We start from the raw sequence: 27,581 nt of genomic DNA, 5'->3' as shown, positions 1-27,581 counted from the left end.
ATATATATACACACACACACATATATATTTATGTATCTACACATACATATCAGTCATCTATATATATACACACACACACATATACATATTACTGGTTAATATTGTTTGGAAATGCATAACAACATGAGTCCTTTTGCTTTACACATGTAATAGCACTCTATTAGAATATTACTTTATGGAAATAACAGGACAGCAAACATCACTTTAAATGATTGAGAAAGGTAAAAAACCCAACACTGATGTCTTAGGAAAACTTAAAAATGGCCAGTTTATGGAAGGCTTTTTGTGGCTCTGTGGGTTATGAACCCACATGGTAACCATGAGGGTGTGGGTTTGATCCCAGTGGGTTCAGGATCCAGTGCTGCCGTGAGCTGTGGTGGGTTTCAGACATGGCTTGTATTCCACGTTACTGTGGCTGTGGTGTAGGCTGGCAGCTGCACCTCTGATTCAACCCATAGCTTGGGAACTTCCATATACCACGAGTGTGACCCTAGAAAGAAAAAAAAAAAAAAAAGCCACTTCATGACCTCATGTCTCTATGCTTTTTTTTCATGGTGATTCCTTCTTTCTACTGTCAGCCCGATGACTTCACTGAGCACCACTTACATTACTTCTCTATTTTCTTTTTCCATTCCCTTGCCCCTACAGATCTAGCTCCGAGAGCTTGGAGTGGGTTAAATTGCCACTCTCCCCATGTTTCAAAATACCATCATCAGTGCAGAAAGGTCTACAGCTTGAAAAAATAATTTAAAACCCTTTTATATTAATTTCTCATTATAACTTCCCTGAGAACCTCTTTTCTTACAAATATGATGGCCTTCATTTTTTTTCAACATATGAGGACACGGAATTTTCTTCCAGACAGAGAAGTTGCTTCCCTCGTTCATCAAGTATTAAGAACCAGGATGCATGTCAGTGCTTCCTGATTTCACCAGTCCATCTTCCCTTGTAAAATCCAAAGTTCAATTCAAAATTCAAATGGGGGTTCCTGCTGTGGCTCAGCAGTACAAACCCGACTAGTATCCATGAGGTTGCGGGTTCAATCCCTGGCCTCACTTAGTGGGTTAAGGATCCAATGTTGCTGTGAGCTGCGGTGTAGGTCATACATGCAGCTTGGATCCTGCATTGCTGTGGCTGCGGTGTAGGTCAAATACTGCAGTTCTGATTCAACTCCTAGCCTGGGAACTTCCATATGCCATGGGTGCAGCCTTTGAAAAAAATTCAATTGGGATTTTAAAAAGAAGGCCCTGAAGTGGGAGAATATAATAAATTCTTACATCTGTGCTACTCTGTATCTTTGACTTTAAATGCTTATAATTGAGTGGGTTGACAGACCACTTGAAATATGTCTGCCTGGCAGAACCCCAACTTTTGGATTAATTCATTGAGAGCAACCAAACAATAATCTCCCTTTTATTTCCCATCAGGTAGACTATGTGAAGGTGAAGGCCATTTTATTTTTTGACAAAACCTGCACTGAAATCCTGGTAGCTTAAGAAAGGGCACTTGACTTTTATTGAATACAGATTGGCAGACTTTTGGTCATTTGTTGTATGAAGTTTAGGAATAAAAGGAAAACTTAAATATTATCTATGTAAAACCCATCATTTCACAAAGGGAACTTGATCTATAAAGCAAATTGAGCTGCCCAGAAAATCTCCCAGTTAGTGGTTGTGTTTTGGCAAGAATCTAGATGGTTGGACTCTACTGACCTTTGGTTCACTATTCATTTGTCTTTTCACCACATCTCCCTCTCATCTCACCCAAAGGCACTTTGTAAAGATTCATAACATTATATAGCTCCTTACCACTGACAGCTTTTAATGTCATATTCTGATGAAGTATGAAGTTCCGTGAGGTGTACTGTATATCTGATCACCTGTAATCATTTTTAGAATTGTTGATATCTGGAATAGCTTTTAAGGGCAGTCATACACTTATTTTCATAACTTTAAAAATCAGCTTTAATGATATATTCTTACAATACAAAATTTGCACATATGTAAGAATATATTTGTATGAGTTTGTACATGTGCTTTCACCACAACAAAGTAAATAAACATACTTATCAGCTCCAAAGATTGCTTGTGTCCATTTGTTTGCTTCTGTGTATGTGAGGAAATAATACTTACCATGAGATCTACCCTCTTCATGAATTTTTACCTGTCCAGATGGCATCTCCTTTTGAATGACTTAATCGGAAGGATAGAGTCTACTATAGTATATACTTAAAAATTCTAGGAGGGCAGATCGTATGTTAAGTGCTCTTATTACTAAAAATAAGTAAGTGAAGAGGTCAGAAGGAAATGTTTAGAAGGAATGGTCATATGGAAGTTCCTGCTCCCACTATGGCAGATTAAGTCTCTAACTGCAGTGTCTCAGGTTGCTATGGAGGAGCAAGTTCAATCCCCAGCCCCACGCAGTGGGTTAAAAGATCTGGCATTGCCACAGCAGTGGTGTAGGTCTCAGCTGTGGCTCAAAATCAGTCCTTGGCTGGGGAACTTCTGTATGCCATGGTGTGGCCATAAAAAAAAAAAAAAAATGGCACAGTTGTAGTGATGGTTCCATGGGTGTATATTTACTTCTAAGCTCACAACAAAATTGCATATATTAACTATGTTCAGCTCTTTGTATGTCAGTCATACCTCAATTAAGTGTTTTTCAAAAACACAAAGAAAGACAAAGACCTATGAGATTAAAAAAAAAAAATTCCCTACTCTGCCTTGGAACCAATGAATCAAAATTTCCAGATGGTGTCTGAAAACAAGAACAAACCAATAAACAAAACACCTTAGGTTATTCTGTTACACTAAATATAGAAGCTACTTTACTAAAACACCTCACAGCAATAAAATAGGAGCTAATGGAGAAATTTATGGAAATGCCTCTTGGAGTTACTCACTAATCTGATACTGAAGAAACCCGAAATGAGTAATAGCCTCATATCCAAGGTCACAGGGCCCCTGCCTTGGATGCCATACCATACAGGATTTTTTTTTCCTCTTCCTCAGCTGTACACCACCACCTTCTCAAGGACGAGTGCATTAGTACATGTCTAACAATGGTATAAGCATGTATGTTCCCTTCTAGACCATGTTTCAGGTTCCTGGGATCCAGAAATATCTCTGTTCAACCTTCTCCAGTCTGTTTCAGGGCTTATGAAACAGACATCATGTTTTGATTTTAATGATATGTTTAGAGTATAATGAGGAACTAGGATGTTGATTATGGAAAAAAACATGAACTAGGTTAAGTTTCTTTGTTGCTGCCCAAACTCAACGTACCACATCGTCTTCCACAACCATTACTGGGCACGCCGGAGCCTTCCTTCTTAAGCAGTGCCCTGCTTAAGTTGATAAAGCCAAAAGCACGATGATCAGACAGATCTTTGCTGTGTGTGGTTGAACATCTGCTCTCTTAGAATCCAGTGAATTAATTCATTTTATGAGCTAATGCATGACCCTGGACACCAAGCCTCCCATGCACATGCTGTTTTGCTGTGCACGAGTCACCTTCCCTTCTTTGTCATTATATGATTCACCAAAATTCTTAAGTAGCTGTGTCAGTAGAACATTATGCTTACCAGTGAGGTCACTCAACTCGGAGCATTTCATTTTCTTGTCCAAATTCACATGCCTAATAATTGGTGGGGTCAAGCCTAATTGTAGGGACACAATTTAACCTACAATAGAAATGTTTTTCCAAAATTCCCTAAATGTTGTGGGGAGAGGATATTAGGGATGAAGGGCTGAGGAGGAGAGTATGTTAGGTTCATGTTTGTGGTCGCAGTTTGGCGGCAGAAATATTCTTGAGCTTAGGAAGTTAAGAGGGAACTTTTTACTGTGATCTATTTGTAAAAGGAACCACTGGAAGAATAAAAATTTAAGAGTTAGATTTGCAGAAGGAATCCACATCTATTTTTGAGAGGCAGGAAAGGGGCTAAGTAGAAAGATACAGAAGAACAATATAGTAAGTAGAAAACAAAGATGAAATAAGTCTAAATATACCAGTATTTACAATACATATAAGTATGCTCACTGAGCAATACATATAAGTATGCTCATATAAGCTTGGCTCACTGATCAAAAGATAAACTGTCAGAGTGGATGAAAATCAAGACACACTGTTATACAAAATTTTTATTGAGAACAATTACTTTTTATTTTTTTGAAAATAATGTATAAGCCAAAAAAATCAGGTTAGGGATTTTAATGTCAAACCAAAATTAATATAAGAATAGATGAAAGGGAAAATGAATCAGAAAGATAAAAATAATGATTAATAAATATGAATTGAATATTTTAATAGTTAAAAGAATTATCTGAGAAAATAATTAGAGTTCAATAATTAAAAATTCCCTTTACTGAAAGTAACAGCTCAAGCAAGCACAAATAAGCAAATACATGGGAATTTGAATGTCATGTACTAAACATAACTTTGTAATCAACAAAGGTGGACTATGCATTTACTCATTAGTCTCTGCTTTCTCTTCTATTTATTTGCATTTTCTTTTGTTTTTAAATGATTACATGATTATAGATTTTTTAAAATAAAAGAATAATTTTACCAATTCACATATAAATAAACATGAAAATTTAGATAAACTTGACACATTTTGAGAAACAAACAATGGCAAAATTGGCTAAAAATGAAATGAACCGGATTACAATCATAGCAAGAAAAATTTAAATTAGTAATGAAACTTCTAACTCCATTTCCATCAAAAAACTCAGGGCTTCCTTGAAAGTCAGTGCTGCTAATTTTTCAAGAAACAGATAATCCAAATCTTATTTAAGAGGTTATAAAACATAAAACAGAATAATGAAGGAAGTTATTCCCTTGCTTTAATAAAGCTTATTATTATAATCCTCCCCCAATTTAAAGGTAGTACAAGAAATCATAGGCCAGTTTCACTTTTAAATATTGATGTAAAAAATCTGAATTAAATAAATCTAACAGAAGCAAATAGTATGTTAAAAAATAAATCATGAACCACTGGGTTTATTCCAGATGTAATCATGTTTTAACATTAGAAAAATATGTATTGTTAATACAGCAATATGAAGGAGAGATGCACATAAATAAATAGCTCTAAATGTGTAGAAATAGGATAATGTTCTATATGATTTTATAATAAAAATAGTTAAATTGTGAACAAAAGATAAATTTCTTAAAAATAGCAAAATTACAAAATTGGTTTATGTTAATATACTGCTGCGACTATTTATAGACTCTTGTTTCTGGTTTGTGAGTAAACGATCTGTTCATTGTGAAGAAGAGTGTCAGTGCCAGGACATAAGATATGTTTTTATATCATTAAGACCAAGAAATTTTATTCCAAGGTTTATATTCAGAAAAAGCCTGCATAAATTTGTAAAACAACATGTATAATTTTTTTATGATAACTTTTTTTTTTTTTTGATGGTGCCTGTCACTAGTTAGAAGCAACCTACATGCCCATTCCCAGGGGGATAATTAAATAAAAATATGGTACATGCACAAAATAAAATATGATGCAGAGTCAGAAGCAAAGAGATTTATTGCAATTTGGCTACGTATCACAAACATGTTAATAAGAAAAGGGAGCAAGAATAAGATCTATAGCACCATTTATGCAAATTAAAAACACATGTTAATGCCATATATTTTTCAAGGATACGCATATATCTAAATAGGTACACAAAAGAGAAATTGAAAAGATATATATTAAAAACACTAGTATGAATAACTTTCAGAAGAAGGAAAAAAAGCAGTAAGGAAAAGAAATGAAGAGAAAATAATACAGTGAAATAGGGAATGAATAATACAATTTAATTTAATTCTGTGCACCTAAGGTACAGATAAAGTTAAAGGATAAAATTAAACTTGATTGTATGTTACATATACACAATTTTTGTATTTTTATATATTCTTTGTAAGGCTTTCTTAAATAGCAGTGTCTCCCAGTGCATTTAAAATAGGATTCAAATTATATACCTTTTTTTATTAATTTGTGAACACATGTGTAACATAAAGCATTTTCACTCTGAAAAATGGTTACTTTGCAGGGAATCATAACTTTTCTGTCTTGCCTTGGCTGGAAGAAACAGGATTGAAAAGTTTGCATATGTCCTTTTTTTCACACAGTAGGCATAAAAGAATTTTTGTGATTTTTAGACAGCCTTTGACTTGACTGGCTGCCACCTTGAATCTGCATCAAATTCTTCAAGGATCAGGGTGACAAAGTGGTCTAGTCTATGAATAGTCTTTCCCGATGTTGAATTGGCTTGCGCAAGGACCCAGTTCTAATGTAGCTTCAAATCCCCATTGTCAAAATGTACAATTGAGGAAACAATCATAAATCAAATAAATTAAAAAAAAAAAAGATTTTTCAAGAGAAAGTATAATTTCATTTACTGGAAACTGAGGCACAGGAAGATTTAGTTTATTCCCAATCATATCATGTGTCAGATTAAAGACAAGCCAGAGCTAGAACCACATTTTCTGATTCCCAGCCAGTACTTCTTCCACTGCTGTGCTTCCTTTATAAAGTGTTCAAGTGCATATAATTCAATGTACAATAACAAATTGCATCATCAATATTTAAGTTTCTTTGTATGAGACATTCTATTGAGTTTGGAAGTTTATGAGAAGATGCAAAGTAGCAATTTGTGTTTGCGGTAGAGACATTTTAAACCACTGAAATTTTAATTAACCACTAATTTCTTTTCTTCCCGCAGCATGCACAGTAAACTTTATCTGTTTGCTGTCTAAAGCTCTGTGTTTGCAAATTAGAAACTCCTGCTTCTTTCCATTTTAATTAAAAATTGTGAGCTTGACATAATCAACTTCTTTCCTTTTTGGGTTGTTTAATGAACATTAATGAAATAAAATTAAAGTGCCATTTAACATTCAGCCAATTTATTAATGGTTAGGCGGGATAACTTTGTTTTCAGGGACTGGCATTGAACTTGAATAATTTAGGGAAATTAACTTTTCTTCTAGCATTTAATAAAACTACAGTAGGGCATGGGGCCTGAAAAATCAGGTCAACACACTCTTGTTATTGTTTATATTGTGAAGACATCTTGAACTCAGAGAAACCACCAAAACTTCAGTCAATAATTGCTTCTACTTGATTAAAACCCTGGCATTTCTGATGAGGATAGAGGGCCATTTTCTCGTGGCAGTGCTCCTGTCCTCTTCACTCACATATATTCTCTATCAGCACCTGCACTTTTTCCAACTATCTTTTTTGTGTATTCACTACTCACATATTAAATGTATTCTAGACCTACTCTAGAATACAAAATGTAGATTTTTTGAGCATATATTTATTATACTCATAAGTTATTTATTTTTGTCTTTTTGCCTTTTCTAGGGCCGCTCCCATGGCACATGGAGGTTACCAGGTCCAATTGGAGCTATAGCCACCGGCCTACACCAGAGCCACAGCAACTTAGGATCCGAGCTGCATCTGCGACCTACACCACAGCTCACAGCAACGCTGGATCCTTAACCCACTGAGCAAGGCCAGGGATGGAACCCGCAGCCTCATGGTTCCTAGTCGGATTCGTTAACCACTGAGCCACGATGGGAACTCCACTCATAAGTTATTTTTTGTGCCTACGAGAGGCAACATAATAGAATGTCTTAAGGTAAGCATTCAAACATTGATGACAATGACAACAAAAAGCCCTTAATTTGAATCCCAGATCTGCCCTTTACCAGCTGTGTGATCTTGGGGCAAGTTATTATCTTCTTTGACTCTCAAGTTTATCTCATCTGTGTCTGCCTCACAGAATTTCTCATTCAATCAGGAAATGTTTTTGTGCTGGTGTTTGTAATAGGCCTGGGTTTGTAAGCATGAAAACAAGGAACATGTTTGTATGCTCATGGGATTTACCATTTAGCAGGGGAGAGAGACTTGAGATATTAAATCACATAGAACGATCATTTAGTTATTTTTTTGAAAACTCAGATGTTTTATTCTATGTCTTATAGATGGCAGAGATATATATTTCTATCTGAAAAAGAGGATGGACTTCAATTTTGTTTTTCCATTTACTTTATATTGCATCATTAAGACAGTTTTAGTAGGTATTTAAGGAAAAAAAAAAGAATGGCAATGACCCCTAAATGTACTAATGACCCCACAATGATCTCCACGAGACCCAGCAATTCCTTTCACCAGATCGGTTCAGACCCCATGTTCACAGTTAACAAGGTTTCATTCCATTTACTTAAGTTTTTACCATGTTTAGTGAAATGCTTAGAAGTCTAGAAAATATGATTGTCTTCCCTAAGGAGAAAAGAATATGAAACTAGGACGATGAATAGAAGTTGGTCAAGAGAAAAGAATGGAGGAAAGTATTCCAGGGAGAGGATAAAGCAGATGCAAAAATTGTGAAAGGAACGGAGATTGGTTTTTCACGAGCATCTGAGGAAGGCCAGAACAGAGGCAGAATGGAAGAGGCTGATAGATGTGGGTGCAATGTAAATTATGAAGAACCTTGTAAGCTAAAGTGAGAATGTTAGACTTTGTCTAAGTGTAGTAAACCAACAAAGGAATTTTTTAGTTCACTTTTCATTAAATAATATTTGATTTATAGTATTGTATCAATTTCTTCTATACAGCATAGTGACCCAGTTGTATATGTGCGTGTGTGTATACATATATGTAAGCATATATATATATAGATATATATAGATATATAATGTATACACACACACACACACATTCTTTTCCTTATACTATCTTCTGCTATGTTCTCTCCCAAGAGGTTGGATATTGCGCCTTGTGTTGTACCTCATTGCTTATCCATTCTAAATGTAATAGTTTGCATCTACTATCCCCAGACCTCTAGTCTATCCCATTCCCTCCCCACTCCCTATTGGCAACCACAAGTCTGTTCTCTATATCTGTGAGTCTGTTTCTGTTTTATAGGTAGGTTCCTTTGTGCCACATTTTAGATTCCACATGTAAGTGATATCATATGGTATATATCTCTCTTTCTGAATTACTTCACGAATAAGAGAATCTCTACTTGCATTCTTATTGCTGCAAATGGCATTATTTTGCTCTTTTATATGGCTGGGTAGTATTCCACTGAATAAATGCACCACATCTTCTTAATCCATTCATCTGCAAATGAACATTTAAGTTGTTTCCATGTTTGGTTATTGTCAGTAGTACTGTAATGAACATAGGAATATATATATATATATATATATATATATATATATATATATATATATATGAATTATAGTTTTGTCCAGATACATGCCTAGGAGTGGGATTGCTGGATCATATGGTAATTTTATATTTAGTTTTCTGAGGAACCTCCATACTGTTTTCCATAGTGTTTGTACCAATTTACATTCCCAATTTTAAGCAGTACAGGAAACAAGAGTGTACTAATTTTATCTTGCTGTTGTAACAGATTGCCACACACTTAAGTGGTTTAAAACAACACAGTTTTAAATATATTATAGTTTTCTTTGTCAGAATTACAACACAGGTCTCACTAGCCTAAAATCAGTGTTGGGAGGACTGTGTTCCTTTCTGGAGGCTGTAGAGAAGAATGCATTGCCTTGACTTTTCAGCTCAGAGGCTGCTGTTCCTTGGCTCACAGCTCCGTTATTTCCACTCCTCCAAAGCCAGCAACAGCAGGTGGAGTTTTCCCCTTTTATCACCCTGACCTCCTCATTTGCCTTCCTCTTCCACTTTCAAGAATGCTTGTGGCTATCGAGGTATGCCTGGGTCTCTATTAACCATGTAAAAACCTTAATCCCATCTACAAACTTAATATTCGTTTTTCATGTGAGATAACTTATTCAAAGGTTATTCTGAGTATTCAGATATGGACATCTCTGAGGGGTCATTATTCTACGCACTACAGGGAGAAAGTCAGGTAGGGGTATGATCTCAGAAAAAGTCTTGCAGAGAAACTCAGGAGTGTAAATTTACTTATGGGTCACAATCAAGAAGAAGGAAGTACATTCCTAGGCACTGGAAGGTAGAGGGCACAGCTTCGAAGAGGAGGATGGTGGCCTTTGAAAGAGAAAGTAAATCAAGGAAGGCGCAATGCACTATTATTTTATGTATCATGGAACAAATATGCTGGTAATTAACTACAGTAGTTCATCAATTGCAAGATGTTTCTTGATTTCAACTATGATACAACATGAAAAATGTTCATCTATAACCAATGAGATCAGAAGATATTACAGTTTTATCAAGCATTTATCTTTATCCTCTCCATTCTCTTTTATCTTTTTACATGTGCCTATGCAGATTATGTTGTCATGTTGTACATTTGCACTGTCGACTTCCTTTATTCTTATTCTTCTGACTAAACAAAGTATTTCCATCAGGCTCATCTGTTAACATTGACATGGCAAACATAAAGTCCATATGCTATGCTGCCAATTCTCCCAGGTTTTTAAACTACTTGTAACCCTGGGGAGATATCACAAATCAATCAAAAGAAAGAGCTTATGGAACTTGAGGAAGACTTGGGATCTTTCTCATAGGTGAGGTGACAACATAATTGATTGTTGAAGCTAGGGCCCTTCTGGGAGTCAAAATGAGAGCTATTAATAAATGCTTGAATCACAGTATGCAATGAGAGCATCCTGAGCAAAACTGGATATATTGTCTCTCCACTCATAGTTTAGGGCCATTTGATTAGAACTATCAATAAAGTTGAATCATATTTGCCAATTTTGTCTAAAAATACAGTCCTGATATAATGGTAAATCAAACCATCTTTGGGCTGCACTGGAGGCCATGTGGCTTTCTGGTCTCCCAAAGGAATCCTGACCCTAGTTGTGGCCAAGCAACTCTTCTGTCTGTCCATCCCCATCTCCTATTTGACTCTTTATCTTACCTTTCTTAGCTGTGTTTGCATAAATTCAAACCTTATCACTTGGGAATTTTGAACAATTCTTTGCTGAGGCTGCTTCTTATACCTTTTGGTATATGAGTCCATTTGATGCCCATGTCACCCCACTGACTGCAGTGGCTTAGGAATTGTCCCCAATCACAGCCATATTTTGACAATTAGATTTATAATGTGTCAGATAAACACAGAAGAGAGAATTCAAGAGACAATGGACCATTAAACAGACACCTTTGCAAGGATGATACTAAACAATGAGGAAAGACTGAAAATGTGAACTTTATAATGTGTAAAATGTCTAAATATTTTCTTTTTTATAGAGCTTTTTGAAAAATTTATGGGAACTATAAGTACTCTATAAGAAATGAATCACGTATTGAAGTGAGGTGAGGCCTGATGTTTTGGCTATGTAATACAAATAATCTAAAGAAGTAAAAAGACGTGTAAAAATATAGCATACCTGGTAACTTTGTGTTCTTTGATTCAAAGTATACAATTAAATACAACCTCTATGTTTAAAAAAGCTAAATAAGAATGCATGCTATGATATTCCTTCATCATTAAAAAAAAAGGTTAAATCAGGGGGAGACAGGATTAAGATGGTGGAATAGAAGGACTGGTGCTCACTTTCTCTCATAAAAAACAAACAAACAGAATTATAACCAAATGATGAATAACCTTCAACCAAATGGACTGGAAACATTCAAAAAAACCTTCTCCAGAAGTCAAAGAGGAGGCCACATCAAGACAGTAGGAGGGGCTATTACATGACATAAGAAATCCCATACCCGGATGGGCAGCCCACAGACTGGAAAATAACTATCACAGAGGCTCACCTATAGTAGTGAGAGTTCTGAGCCCCACATCAGATTCCCATGCCTGGGGATCTGCCATTGGGAGAAAGAGCCCCCAGACCATCTGGTACTGAAGGCCAGTGGGGCTTGTGTGCAGGAGCTCCATGGGACTGGGGGAAACAGAGACCCATTCTTGGAAGGTGTACACAGGCTTTCATGTGTGCTGGGTCCCAGAGCAAAGCAGAGACTCCATAGGAATCTGCGTCAGACCTGACTGCAGTTCTTGGAGGATCTCCTAGGAAAACAGGGGGTGACTGTGGCTCATTATGAGGGAAGGAATCCAAATTGGAGAGGAAGAAGAAAAACTATCACTATTTATAGATGACATGATACTATACCTATAAAATCCTAAAGACAGTACCAGAAGACTGTTAGAGCTCATCAATGAATCTGGCAAAGTCACAGGATACAAAATTAATACAAAGAAATCAACTGTATTTCTATATACTAACAACAAAAGATCAGAAAGAAATTAGAGAAACAATCCCATTTACCATCACATCAAAAAGAATAAAATACTTAGGAATAAACCTGCCTAAAGAGGCAAAAGAACTGTACTCTGAAAATTATAAGAAGCTGATGATTGCACTGAATCTATAGATTGCTTTGGGTAGTATGGCCATTTTTACCATATTAATTCTTAAAACCCACGAGCATGGAATATCTTTCCATTTCTTTACATCTTCTTTAATTTCCTTGATTAATGTTTTATAGTCCTCAGAATATAAGTCCTTCACCTCCTTGGTCAGGTATGTTCCCAGGAATTTGATTTTTTCGGGTGCAATTTTAAAAGATATTGTATTTTTGTATTCCTTTTCTAATATTTCATTGTTACTATACAGAAATGTGACTGATTTCTGAATGTTAATCTTCTATCCTGCTACTTTGCTGAATTTGTTGATCAGTTCAAGTAGTTTTGGGGTTGAGTCCTTAGGGTTTTCTATATATAGTATCATGTCATCTGCATACAGTGACAGTTTTCCCTCTTCTCTTCCTATTTGGATGCCTTTTATTTCTTCGGTTTGTCTGATTGCTGTGGCTAGGACTTCCACTACTATGTTGAATAACAGTGGTGAGAGCGGGCATCCCTGTCTTCTTCCAGATTTTGGTGGGAAGGCTTTCAGCTTTTCTCTATTGAGTATTATATTTGCTGTGGGTTTGTCATAAATGGCTTTGATTATGTTAAGGTATGTTCCCTCTATACCCACATTGGTAAGAGTTTTGATCATGAATGAATGTTGGACTTTGTCAAATGCTTTTTCTGCACCTATTGAGATGATCGTGTAGTTTTTGACTTTTGTTAATGTGCTGTATGATGCTGATTGATTTGCATATCCTGAACCATCCTTGTGTAGCTGGGATGAATCCCCCTTGGTCATGGTGTATGATCTTCTTTATATGTTGTTGGATTCAGTTGACTAAAATTTTGTTGAGAATTTTTGTGTCCATATTCATCAAAGATATTGGCCTATAGTTTTCTTTTTTGGTGGTATCCTTGTCTGGCTTTGGAATTAGGGTGATGGTGGCATCATATTATGTCTTCGGAAGTGTTCCTTCTTCTTCAACCTTTTGAAAAAGTTTAAGGAGGATGGGTATAAGTTCCTCTTTGTATGTTTGGTAGAATTCACCTGTGAAGCCATCTGGTCCTGGACTTTTATTTGTAGAGAGTCTTTTTATGACATATTCAATTTGATTTCTACTGATTTGTCTGTCCAGTTGATCTATTTCTTCTTGATTCAGTTTTGGCAGGCTGTAAGTCGTTAGAAAGTTGTCCATTTCTTCTAGGTTATCAAATTTGTTAGCATATAATTATTCATAGTATTCTCTCATTGGAAAAATTAATATTGTAAAAATGGCCATACTACCCAAAGCAATCTACAGATTCAATGCAATCCCTATCAAATTTCCCATGAAATTTTTTCACAGAACTAGAAAAAACAATCCAAAAATTTATATGGAATCATAAAAGACCCAGAATTGCCAAAGCAATTCTGAGGAACAAAAACCAAGCAGGAGGCATAATTCACCCAGACTTCAGGCAATATTACAAAGTCACATCCGTCAAGACAGTGTGGTACTGGTATCAAAACAGACATATAGACCAATGAAATAGAATGGAGAACCCAGAAATAAACCCAGACACCTATGGTCAATTAATCTTTGACAAAGGAGGGAAGAACATAAAATGGGTAAAAGAAACTCTTTTCAGCAAGCATTGCTGGGAAACCTGGACAGCTGCATGCAAAGCCATGAAACTAGAACACACCCTCACACCATGCACAAAAATAAACTCAAAATGGCTTAAAGACTTAAATATAAGACAGGACACCATCAAACTCCTGGAAGAGAACATAGGCAAAACATTTTCTGGCATCAACCTTACAAATGTTTTCTCAGGTCAGTCTCCCAAAGCAACAGAAATAAAAGCAAAAATAAACCAGTGGGACCTAATCAAACTGACAAGCTTTTGCACAGCAAAGGAAACCAAAAAGAAAACAAAAAGGCAACTTACAGAATGGAAGAAAATAGTTTCAAATGATGCAACTGACAAGGGCTTCATCTCTAAAATATACAAACAACTTATACAACTCAACAGCAAAAAAGCCAACAACCCAATGGAAAAATGGGCAAAAGACCTGAATAGACATTTTTCCACGGAAGATATACAGACAGCCAACAAGGACCTGAAACAATGCTCAACATCACTGATTATTAGAAAAAATGCAAATCAAAACTACAGTGAGATACCACCTCACAGCAGTCAGAATGGCCATCATTAATAAGTCAACAAATAACAAATGCTGGAGGGGTGTGGAGAAAAGGAACCCTCTTGCACTGTTGGTGGGCATGTAAGTTGGTACAATTACTATGGAGAAGAGTACCTTAGAAAACTATACATAGAACTATCATATGGCATAGTAATCCCACTCTTGGGCATATATCCGGACAAAAGTTTCCTTGAAAAAGACACATGCACCGCATGTTCATTGCAGCTCTGTTCACAATAACCAAGACATGGAAACAATCCAATTGTCTATTGACAGATGATTGGATTAGGAAGATGTTGTATATATACACAATGGAATACTACTCAGCCATAAAAAAACACAAAATAATGCCATTTGCAGCAACATGGATGGAACTAGAGACTCTCATACTGAGTAAAATAAGTCAAAAAGAGAAAGAAGAATACCATATGATATCACTTATATCTGGAATCTAATATATAGCGTAAATGAACCCTTCCACAGAAAAGAAAATCATGGACTTAGAGAATAGACTTGTGGTTGCTAAAGGGGAGGGGAAGGGAGTGGGATAAATGGGGTGTTTGGGGTTAATAGATGCCAACTATTGCCTTTGAAATGAACTAGCAATGAGATCTGGCTGTGTAGCAGTGGGAACTATGTCTGGTCCCGTATGATAGAGCATGATAATGTGCGATAATGAATTTATACATGCATGTGTAACTGGGTCACCAGGCTGTACGGTAGAAAATTGAGAGAACACTATAAACCAGCTATAATGGAAAAAAAATCATTTTATAAAAAAAATGTTGCCAGAGGCCAGCTCCGGCGGCCAGGGAGTATACATCCCGATAGGAGAGGGACATGGCGTCAGCAAATGTACATATGGAGATAACCTCTTTGTCCCTTCTTTCAGGGCACTGGACTGCTCAAATTTTATTGGCATAAATGGTTGATTGTATAGACAGCTTTTTGCTACAGATTATATCACAGTGTTAAAAGTACAGTGGTTAACTATTACATGGTATAGCAGCTATGCATCCTGTTTTAAGATCTCTATCTTAACTAAACTTAGTGAGTACTTTGAAGAGGCCATAGACACAAGAATTTGGCATTTACAGACTTTGTAGACTGGTGCTTATCTTCAAAGCGTTATGGCAGGGAGACAGCGTAAGTAAATATAAACCAACTTAATTAAACTAGCCATCACTAAAAAGCTTTCCAAATCAAAGACAAAACTCACAGCTAGGTTTTTTGGATAAGATATGGCTAACTTCTATGGACCTCATTAAAATCCTAATTCTAAAGTTTACTGTAACTAGTTAGTAGATAAACACTATATATTAATTAAGTTGGATATGAATAGGGAAAAGTCCTTCAGGATGAAATTCTCATTATATTATTGTTGTAACTTTGTTAAATCACAAATCACCACAGGAAAATAAGAATGGAAAATAAGAATAATAAGTAAATAATCAGTAAAGACTGAGGAAAACTGAATAACAAATAAAACAACAGGAAAGACTAGGTCACCTGAGAAACAATCCATGTTCTCCAGCACAAACATGGAAATTGTTTTCCCAGGAAAGCGCCAATCCTTCCCCATCAACATCAAAGTGAGAGCTGTGTAACCTGAGGCCTACCCTCGGCTTGTACTGTGCAGGCAGGATTTCATCCTGACCAGAGGTCCACCTTTGGCATGCACCATTCAGGTGAGCTTTTATCCTGACCAGAAGCCCACCTTCAGCTTGTACCGTTCAAGTGAGCTCCCTTCCTTGGTTAGGAACCTGCCTTCAGGTTTTTTTCTGCCATCAGGCAAGGTCCTTGTTTTGAGTCCCAGCATTTTCTCAGCTCCCCGCAAAAAAAGCAGCAGCTGATGAATGAAATAAAAAATGACACATATAGATGGAAAGACATACCATGCTCTTGGATTGGAAAAATCAATATTATCAAAATGACTGTGCTACCCAAGGCAATCTACAGATTCAATGCATTCCCTATCCAAGTACCAAGGACATTTTTCACAGAACTCGAATAAAATATTTTAAAGTTTTTTTTGGAAGCAGAAAAGATCCAGAATAGCCAAAGACATCCTGAGAAAGAAAAACAGAGGTGGAGGAATCAGGCTCCCTGACTGCAGACTATGCTACAAAGCTATAGTCATCAAAATTGTATAGTACTGGCACAAAGACAGAAATATAGATCAATGGTACAGGATTGAAAGCCAAGCATTAACCCATGCACCTACAGTCAACTAATCTATGACAAAGGAGGCAAGAATATATAATGGATAAAAGACAGTCCCTTCAATAAGTGGTGCTGGGAAAACTGGACAGCCACTTGTAAAAAAAGAAAATAGAACACTTTCTAACACCATCTGCAAAAATAAACTCAAAATGGATTAAATACCTAGATGTAAGTCCAGATACTATAAAACTCTTAGAGGAAAACATAGGCCAAACACTCTCTGACATAAACCACAGCAATATCTTCTCAGATCCACCTCATAGAGTAATGACAAAAAACCAAAAATAAACAAATGGAACTTAATTAAACTTAAAAGTTTCTGCACCTCAAAGGAAACTCTAAGCAAAACAAGACAACCCACAGAATGGGAGAAAATATTTGCAAATGAATCGACTGACAAGGGATTAATCTCCAAAATTTATGATCAGCTCCTGCAGCTCAATACCAAAAAAAAAAAAAAAAAAAAAATAACTCATCTAAAAATGGGCAGAAGATCTAAACAGACAATTCTCTAAAGAAGACATACAGATGGCCAAAAAAACACATGAAAAGATGTTCAACATCGCTCATTATTAGAGAAATACAAATCAAAACCACTATGAGGTACCACATTTACCAGCCAGAATAGCCATCATCAAAAAGTCTGCAAACAACTAATACTGGTAAGGGTGTGGAGAAAAGGGAACCCTATTACACTGTTGGTGGGAATGTGAATTGGTGCAACCACTGTGGAAAACCATATGGAGATTCCTCAGAAAACTAAAAATAGAATTACCATTTGACCCAGCAATCTCACTGCTGGTCATCTATCCAGAGAACATCATGATTTGAAAAGATACATATACTCCAATGTTCATCACAGCACTATATACAATAGCCAATACATGGAAACAACCTAAATGTTCATTGACAAAGGAGTGGATAAAGAAGTTATTATACATATACACAATGGAATACTCCTCAGCCATTAAAAGGAAAGAAATAGCGGCATTTGCAGCAACATGGATGGACCTAGAAATTATCACGCTAAATGAAGTTAGAGAGTGAGACTCCGATATCATATGCTGTCTATCACTTACATGTGGAATCTATAGAAAGGACACAATGATCTTCTTTGCAGAATGGATACTGACTCACAGACTTTCAAAAACGTATGGTTTCCAAAGGAGACAGTTTGGGATGTGGGTGGATGGGGCTGGGTGTTTGGGACAGAAATGCTAAAAAATTGGGTTGTGGGGATTGTTGTACAACTGCAAATGTAATAAAATTCATTGAGTAAATAAATTTATAAAAGTTAACTCATTTTTCAGGCTGATTCTCATCTCTTCTATCTGGAGGGTAAAAAATGAAGGCCACATGGTTTAGAGACACTACCATTCTTTTTTCCTAGCACAGTTGCTTTGCTCATCTGTTTTCAAAAAAAGAATCCAAGCATAAATTGCTCTGTTATCAATATTGAAGGCTTATATTTTAATCACATAATATAGCCAAAGGAGGAATTGAGAGAGAGGACAGAGACAAAGATTAGAAAGAAGGAAAAGAAAGATGATAAATACTTTTAAAAAAAACTGTCTAGAGAGCTGAAGACAAAGGCAGTTAGTTACCTATCTTCCTGTCTGTCTCTCAGTAGTTCCTACCAAACAATATAGAACACTAAAAAGAGGATATCTACCTATCTATCTAATCTATCTAGCTATCTTATCTATCTAAACACATATGTATCTATATGTATATGTATCTATACACCCATCTCATGTACATAATGGTTTATGGTATATATACACATGGTACATATATATATATATATATATATGTATATATGCTTTCTACATAATTTAAAGATAAGAATTTTCACAATGAGTTAAGTAAAAAGAGGAAAATAACCAGATCCTGGCTATGATTGCTCATACTCTTACTCTGCTCCTGCCCGCTTGAAGCTTTGTGACAAGCAAGGAGCCATTGATAAATAATAAAACTACTGGCAAAAGTCCAATAAAAAAATAGATTCCATAGTTTCAAAGTGTATCCCAATATATTTATAAATTACAATGAAAAAAAATCAGCAACTTCATTAGAAGCAGCTCTGTGAAGGGTATAAGGGAACTCTGTACTACTTTATACAGTACAAATTTTTCTGTCTAAAATTATTTCAAAAAGATAAAGTTAAAAAAAAGTGAAAGAATCTCGAGGATAAGCATTATTTTTACTCTATGATGTCATTATGTCCCATGAGAATACTGTAATGCATTAGTGCCATATACTTTTTGTGTATTTATATGAATATATGCATATATATATCATTTGTATATACTGATTGTATGTATATGTAAAATATCAAGTGAAAGGTTTTCCACATTGGAACATATTCTCTAAAAAAATCTTTTTTTTGTTTGCAAACTCTAATATTTAATGTTATAGTTGTCCATAAAATAGATGTCTACCTATTAATTAATTCAGTCACCAAGAAATATTTAATATAGCACACTTTCCATTTTTACACATTCCATAAAATAGCATTTTTTGTATTCTTTAAATCATCTTTGCCATTCCTATTTTCATTATTGCTAAAGTTACTTTTGGATCTTCTAACCTATTTACCTAGAGTATACCATCTTTATTTTTCTCTGAAGTGTTTGAGATAAATTGTTGTTTCTCTAAATTCTCTCTAAAGTTTCTTTCCTCTAAATTACTTTTGCATCTATGAGACTGCCCCAAAATTTATATTCTGAGACATGGTAATAAATCATGAGATGTTAGGACAATTTTCTTTTTTTTAATGTATCTGAAATTCAATTGAAAAGTTTGGCTGACTGATGGAGCTAGTTACTATGTTGTTTTTAAAGCAGTCTTCAAGGGGTTTATTTACTACAAAATGTTCAACACTCACAACTGAAAATAATGATTAATAATTTTTAAAATTTATCTCTTTTTAAAATTGTGTCTGTCACAGGAATTTATAGTTATCAGAACTAATACTGGTTGAGGTCCTTCAATCTGAATTCCCCAGACACTTCCTTAATGCAGAAAATGAATTAAGAAACCACCTGTTAATACGAGGTTCATAAGTTGACTACTTTTTAAATTCTGGGATAAAAAAGGCATATACTATGTTTCTTGAATTTTTTACTTTAGACGATAATGCCAACAATCCAACAAACTTTTAAAAAAACTTTCCATGTCAGTGATTCAGAACTGTGTACACACTTCCAAAACAGGGTTGTTGCTTCAAATCACACCTCTGTGCCTTGGCTGGCTGGACTACCCAGATCCAAATTGGCCGTTGATGCTTCTCTGTATTCTGTGGTTCTGATGAAAGCAGAATGGCTTCAGGAAAACTTTACAGTAGCAGATAAAAGTTTTCGCATTTTTGTGGAAATGAAATGATGTCTGACAACCGGTCAGAGATAAAGTGAGATGTTTCTTGAAGTGGCCAGGTCCAGGGTGCATGACTCAGCCACAGCTGGAGATCAATCTGTCAGCAGGATTTTACTTTCCTCATCTCTAAATCCATACAATTCCCTTCGCAGATATGTTTTTCTCTTTCACAGAGCTGCAAATCAATATCTACTTTTATTAGAGATGTGTACGTGGTGGTTGTGACTTAGTTCCCAAACTCCAGTATGCAAGAGAACATGGGTAGGGAATTGCCTCACACTCTTTCATGGAAGGTTTGTGTCCTGGGTAAATCCAGCAAGTTCTACCCTCTAGGCTGTCATGGTGGTTGTTGCTAGCCCTGTGTTCAAGTCCACATGCTTCTGGAAGAATGCTGGCCTGTGATGCTTTACTACGTCAACAAGAGCCAGGGGCCAAGAGCCGCTGAATGATTTCCCTAAATTTTTCAAACTCCACGCTCTGGATGTGTCACCGTTACACTGGCGTGATGTTCAGAACTGGAGACCCTGTTCCTGTTGCCTGTGAAACCCAGAGACTGCAACACTCCTGCACGGCCTGGGGAAACTGTCTCAGTGTGCCTCCGTACAATGTGCAAGCACAGATGCTCATCCTTCCTTTAAAGTCCACTGTTCTTTTCCCTGAGTGTCAGCTTTCACTAAAGAAGAGAAGAAAGAAACATTTCATGATGAAACTTTCTCTTGACATCTGTAAAATTCCAGAAACAAGGAAGCACTAGGACTTGTGTGGCCTTAAGGAGAAGCAAAAGACAGGAAAAAGGGGAAGAGACCCCCAGTAAAACCAAACTGATCTCTTAAAAACTATCTGGCTGCAACTAAAGAAATTATAATTGACGAAATGCGTGGCCAAATGGATACCAGGAAAACATAACCGTAAACTCTTAAGGGGTTCAGCACTCTTGTGTTACATTCACAGAAATCTGATTATTCACATCCAGAGACTGTAAAGCCTTATATGTACTTGTTTCCATATATCATTACCTTTGTTTGTCTTACATGCTAACTTCTCGCAGTCATAAAATACCACTTCCCCATTTTGTGAACTCCCTAAATGCTGATATGTGTGTGGCTTTACTTAGCTCTTTCTAGATTGCATGTGTATATACATGCTTTTTCTCCAAGCTGTATGCAAACTTCCTGAAGTTATGATCCATATTTGCTACAAATCTGTAATGTTCTCAGTACTGAAGAGAGTACCACACACACTTAATATACACTGAACCGATTTGTTGTAATTCAACCCTGTGAGCATTTAGCATATGCAAATACAACTATACAGGCAGAGGAAAATAATAATAATAATAATAAAATAAACATAGATTGAGGATATTTAGCTTGTCATTCCACTCCATGGACATGAGACCATGGACTCTTAATGCCCTGTGGACCTGATCATTCTGTTTTCTTGGCCATGATTCTAATGGCTGTAATTATTATTTATCTATAAACATACATCAAATACAAAACTAGAATATAGCATTATGCTGCAACACGAGAAGTAAAACCGAGTATTGAATTTAAGGAGAGAATACAAAGCCTCTCTTTTGGGAAAGCTTATGGCATACTCGAGAGAAATTTTGGTGGTAAACAATATCCATATTATGCCACGATTGTTGAACCTAGTTACCATGAGCAGTGGGAAGTTTGTATTGAGCTTTCACTCTCCTTTATATCTATTTTGTCTTTGAAGAGCCTGGAAAATATGAAACTGCATTTCCCAGACTCCCTCGAAGGTGGGTGTGAATTTGATTCATGCGCTCCAATTAGAACATGTGAAAATCCAGAATCCAGGTGTGGGTAGTTTAGACAGAAGTCACCCTCCTTATGTGGGAGACACTGGAATGGTTGGCACCAGCTGAATATCTCACTCTAGGGTTCACTTCTCAGAATCATGGTAGTGAAAGGCCTTTAGATTTGGCAGAAGCAGCAGTTTGCTAAGCTTAGGGGTGTAGCTGCATCAGCATGCTCTTAAACTTAACAAGCCAGACCTCCGGATCCCTGACTTGCACCACTCTGCCCCTCTCAACTGTTTTGTAAGCACCAAATCCTGCCTTTCAAATGGACGGGAGGAGTTTTGCAAGAAAATACCCATTTCCCCTGCCAGGAAGCAGTTTACAGGATAGATAAAGGAAAATAATTAAGGTGTGTGTGTGTGTGTTTGTGTGTGCGCACACGCATGTGTATGTGTGTGGATGTTAAGTTATCTATGAGTGTGTTTTACTGGTTCCATTTCCTATAGGATCACACCATGCTACAGGAATAAGGAATCTGAGAAAGCATATGACCTCATCCCCTTTCAATTAGAGATGAAAAAGGTGAAGTCCAAAGAAGTTTTGGGGAGTTCCCGTCGTGGCGCAGTGGTTGGCGAATCCGACTAGGAACCCTGAGGTTGCAGGTTCGGTCCCTGCCCTTGCTCAGTGGGTTGACGATCCGGCGTTGCCGTGGGCTGTGGTGTAGGTTGCAGACGCAGCTCGGATCCTGCGTTGCTGTGGCTCTGGCGTAGGCCAGTGGGTACAGCTCCGATTAGACCCCTAGCCTGGGAACCTCCATATGCCGTGGGAGCGGCCCAAAGAAATAGCAAAAAAAAAAAAAAAAAAAAAAAAAAAAAGACAAAGAAGTTTTGGTTTGTTCAGATTTAAACAGCAGTGACCTAGAACCAGGGCAACTACCCAGGTCTTTTGGCCACATGTTCAGAGCTCTTTCTGCTATATGCATCTGCTTCCAAAAGATTCAAGAAGACACTTTATCCACTTAGTTAAGATTATTGGTAATCACTCTTCCTCTCTGTCAAGCTCTCTCCTTTTTCTTTTACTTTGTCTTACTCATTGACCCAGAGTCCACTTACTTAAAACTCAAATTTATAGTTTATACTTACAGTGAAAAAATATGTTTTTAGATGGATAAATGTGAGTACACCTGAACATGAGATGAGTCATTGGGAATATGGCTTATGTGAAGATGATTTTAACCCCATAATACTATTTACATTGTACCATGTGCAATATACCAATCACTTGGGGATATTATCTAAAGTTACTAAAGTTACTTTAGTAACTTTGTGACTTGGGAAAGTTTAACCATGGGCTCTGCTTTAATCATCCTTAAAGGGGAATTAATACAAGAGGTTTTAAACAGAGCTTTCCTCAGTATTGGGTTGATCATGCTCATGCATGATGGGGCAAACTTTTCATTGTCTGTATGGGGCCCAGTATTGATCTACTGAAACTGGAACTGCAAACTCTGGAGACATAAAAATATAGCACTCTTGGCATAGACATTGGTTTTCTCAGGATTAGTAGGAGCAGCTGTGAGACCACTCTAAGCAGCTAGTATAAGCAATTAGAATTTTGAAGGAGGGAGAACAGGGCAGTTTCCTCCTTGTGAGTGTAAACAACAAAAAGGTTTTATAGGCACACTGAAAACATCCTATTATGGACCCTAAGGAAATACTTTGGGGAGTTTTCCCACCTTGCTTGGGGTAAAAGGTGCTATCAAGATAATAAATATTTGCATTATAAATTTGAAATGTTGATGAAAAAATTAGGTATGTAATTTCCACTAAATAATTGGTATGCCATCCATATATAATGTTATATTGCATTTTTGTCTTTTTAACTTAAAGAAGATTTGCCTCTTCCCCCTGAGGACAAATTCATTGCTTAACCAGTTCCTTCCGTTAGGAGAGTTCCAGCAATGGATAGATTAAGAAGTGCTATCATCTTGAGATGATTAAAGACCTAAAGGAAATCATTTGCATCACTCACTGAAAGACAAAGTTGGGGCTATGTATTTTGTAAAAGGTCCAGACACAGACATTGATTTTCCTGCAGTGGACCACCAGAGTCTGCACTCTGTCCTGGGGAAGCAAAATTTAGTTCCATTAAAAAAAGTTAATTAAACCCAGTGATGTATGACCAGTGAAAATGTAAGCATGGCAGTTGGCTGGTATTAAGAGAAGTCACTGGTTTTTTTTTTTGTTTTTTGTTTTTTGTTGTTTTTGTTTTTTAAGGGACACATCTGCAGCATATGTGTTCCCAGGCAAGGGGTTGAATCTGCCAGCCACAGCCATAGCCACAGCAATGCTGGGTCCAAGCCAAGTCTGTGACCTACACTGCAGCTCATGGCAAGGAAAGATCCTTAACCCACTGAGTAAGGCCAGAGACTGAACCCACATCCTTATGGATGCTAGTCAGTTTCATTACTATTGAGCCACAGTGGGAACTCCAGAAAGGGTGTCTTAAGAAAGGTGCCAACCCCTGCCCTCATATCTCCAGAGAAGGCCAAAGAATATTATCACGAAATCTATTGATAAGTCTAAAGGCATAAGGTAATATAAACTATACCAAATTACAAGCGAAGGCATCTGAAGCCCTTCCTCCTGTCATTCAATTATTTAGAAACATTTATTGAGCACCTGAAGTGTTCTAGGCTCTATGCCAGCTCTGAGAGATACAGACCTCAGTAAGAAAAATGAGGTCTAGGATTTCACGGAGTGGCTATTCAGTAATTTATGTTTCTAAACACTGTATATTCTTCAACAGGTTACTTGTCCTCTCTGAGCCTCAGTTTCCTCATCTGTCACTTCACTGATAATCTGTAATTCTATTATTGCCACAATCCTGGGAAACAAGGCAAGCAAGATGATGCATAGATTTGAAACATGGAGAGGAACTGAATCTATAGGGGTGAAGCATTATCATCTCTCTTCCCGAAGGAGGGTTTACATGGGAAGGGGCAAAGGGAATGAAAGTTGGGAAAGCACTAGGCTGACATGCTACCATGTCACTATACTTAGTTTTCACAGTAACTCTGTGAGTTTGGAGTTTCCTCTTATTCCCATTGTAGGGATGAGGAAACTGAACTAAAGCAAGGGGGAAATGCCAAAGATTACACACTTAGTACCATGAGAATTCCACTCCACCCCAGCTCACTCTAAAGTCTATGTTTGTCTTTTTCCAACATGTGGACACTCCTTGACTACACAAAGACTTGAGAAGCAGCACGGGAGGATAAGCTACTTCCTACTGGGGGAATTTTTTTGTAGAGTTTTGTGAAAGATGGAACATTTAGGCTGGGTAGAGTTAGGACATATGACAAGAAAGGGCGGAATTGGCTATATAGGCAAAATGTAGTATCAGTAAACAAATGGAGTAAAAAATTTAAGACTGCAGGAAGAAGAGTAAGACTGAAAATTACAGTGTAGTAAAGAGAATAAAAATAAGAGCAAAAATCTTGTTTGGAACAGTTTGTTCAAGGCCTTGAATGCCAGACCAAGTATTTTAGACTAATTGCCAAATGGTGGAGGGTTTATCATTGAAGGTTTCTGAACAAAACAGGAGCATACTCAGAATTGTGCTCTGGAAAGATTACATTTCCATCATTTTTGGTTGACCGCAGACCTTGTTTGACATCACCAAAGAACTCTGAAATTTAGGGGAAGAAAATTGTCAACGATTCCTGGCTTATTTTCAAAATTGGTCTTTGTTGACTAATCCTATTGGTTTATATTTTGTTCCTCCTTCTCTCTGCCTCTTTTCAGATATATTAGACCCACTGTCCCTATATGTCCAGAGATTCAGGCTTTTCCATTCCTTTTAGTTAAGCCATGGCACATGGCTCTACATGTAAGTGGATAAACATTGATAAACTCTCTGATAAATATTGCCTCCTGTGTTACCACATTGCTGTCTGCCTATCACCTTGATAAGCATGTGTCTGTGGAGCAGAACAGCTCAGACGCAGCCTCTTAGATGTAAGAAAATACACTTTAAACTCATTGCATGTCATCTTCCTTCCTGCCCTCAAGCCCATTCCAGCAAAACACAGGCTCTCTCTTTTGATATAGAAAAATCCTCTGGGGATCTGAGAAATTGTTTTAAGAGTGAATGTGGGGACATTGTTTTGCCCATTCATTTTCACTTTCATCTGAAAATCTCAGAGAAAACAAGGAAACAAGTTATAACAATGCCTCATTTTCGTGTCTTCATGGAATTATTCCATCATAATGCTATTCAAATGCCAATGAACCCTGGATAATTGTGTGTGTGTGTGTGTGTGTGTGTGTCTGTGTTCATGCATGCGCATGCACACATGCAGGGAGATTTTATTTTTTATTTATTTTAAACTTGTTTTTATTTTTTAAAGTTTCATTGAAGTATAGTTGATTTACAATGTTATGATAATTTCTACTCTACAACAAAGTGATTCAGTTATACATACATACACAATCATTCTTTTTGAGATTATTTTCCCATGTACATCATCATCGCAGAATATTGGGTAGGATTTCCTATGCTATACAGCAAGTATACCTGTTAAAGGGGAAACAATGTCTTTAATTCTCAAGAATATGTTTGTGAACCCAGATGCAGAAAAACTGTTCTGCAATGAGCATCTATCCCTGCAAGCCGTGGAAAGATCAAGTTTACAGCAGGTCTCAGAATTATTCCCTCTAGAAATGACTGGCTAACTACTTCCTGATATCAGACCATTATATGTTGGGTCTAACCCTGAAGCCAACTTATGTCTTCTACTAAGGTTCTAAATAAGACTGTGAGTTCACTCAAAACCCAACCAACCAAACAAAAGAATGAACATACAAAATAACGTTTATTCTTTCTCAGGTGACAAATATGGAGGTGGTTCCTAATTGACTTACTGATAGCTGACACTAGATTCTGTGACTATCTAATTAGAAAACCTTTATTGGAAACCTAAATTTGAGCCATTAATGATTCTCTTTCTATTACATGTTAAATAAAAACCAAGAGGTGGAATATGCTTGAATATTTCCTTCAAGAATTTACTGGTAAATTTGAAATGTTCTAAATCTCCTAAACTTGAGTAAGAAACATATCCCAATAATGTAGTCTATGGGCTTCTCTGGTGGCCTAGTGGTTAAGGATTGGGTATTGTCACTGCTGTGGCTCAGGTTCGATCATAGGTCTAGGAATTTTGCATGCTGTAGGTACAACCAAAAAAAGAAATGAAGCCTATGTAAAATGTTTAATTTGCTATAAAATATAATGCCTCTCAATATTAAAAAAAATAACCTGTCAAAGCTTTGGCCAGCTGTTTCTTTTACTAGAACATTCCATCTAAAAAATGCTGTGTATATTAAGACTATTCCAAACTCAAATTGTTAGAATTAATTTTCTTTTAAAATCTATATCTAAGATTTTATTATATCTATGGACAATTCTTTTATGTTAAAAATTTGCTAGAGGGAGTTCCCATCGTGGTAATGAACCCGACTAGTATCCATGAAGATACAGGTTCGATCCCTGGCCTTGCTCAGTGGGTTAAGAATCCAGCATTGCTGTGAGCTGTGGTGTAGGTCATAGATGCGTCTTGGATCCTGAGTTGCTTGGCATAGGCCAGCAGCTGCAGCTCCAATTCCACCCCTAGCCTGGGAACTTCCATATGCCATGGTGTGGCCCTAAA

At 36.7% G+C, this 27,581-nt stretch overlaps 1 long non-coding RNA gene across 1 annotated transcript in view; it reads left to right on the top strand.

Annotated features, from left to right (window-relative positions):
• LOC110256694 (uncharacterized) overlaps window positions 1–27,581 on the top strand; it is a 329,328-nt gene that overhangs the window by 258,727 nt on the left and 43,020 nt on the right. The window lies entirely within an intron of this gene.

This window comes from Sus scrofa, chromosome 14 (genome assembly GCF_054392235.1).
Source record: "Sus scrofa isolate SSC_HxYL_T2T_F1_AM1 chromosome 14, Sscrofa_HxYL_maternal_Yorkshire_Landrace_v2.0, whole genome shotgun sequence".
Lineage (NCBI taxonomy): Eukaryota > Metazoa > Chordata > Mammalia > Artiodactyla > Suidae > Sus > Sus scrofa.
Note: the sequence above shows the minus strand (reverse complement) of the source record. Positions and strands in the feature narration are given on the sequence as shown.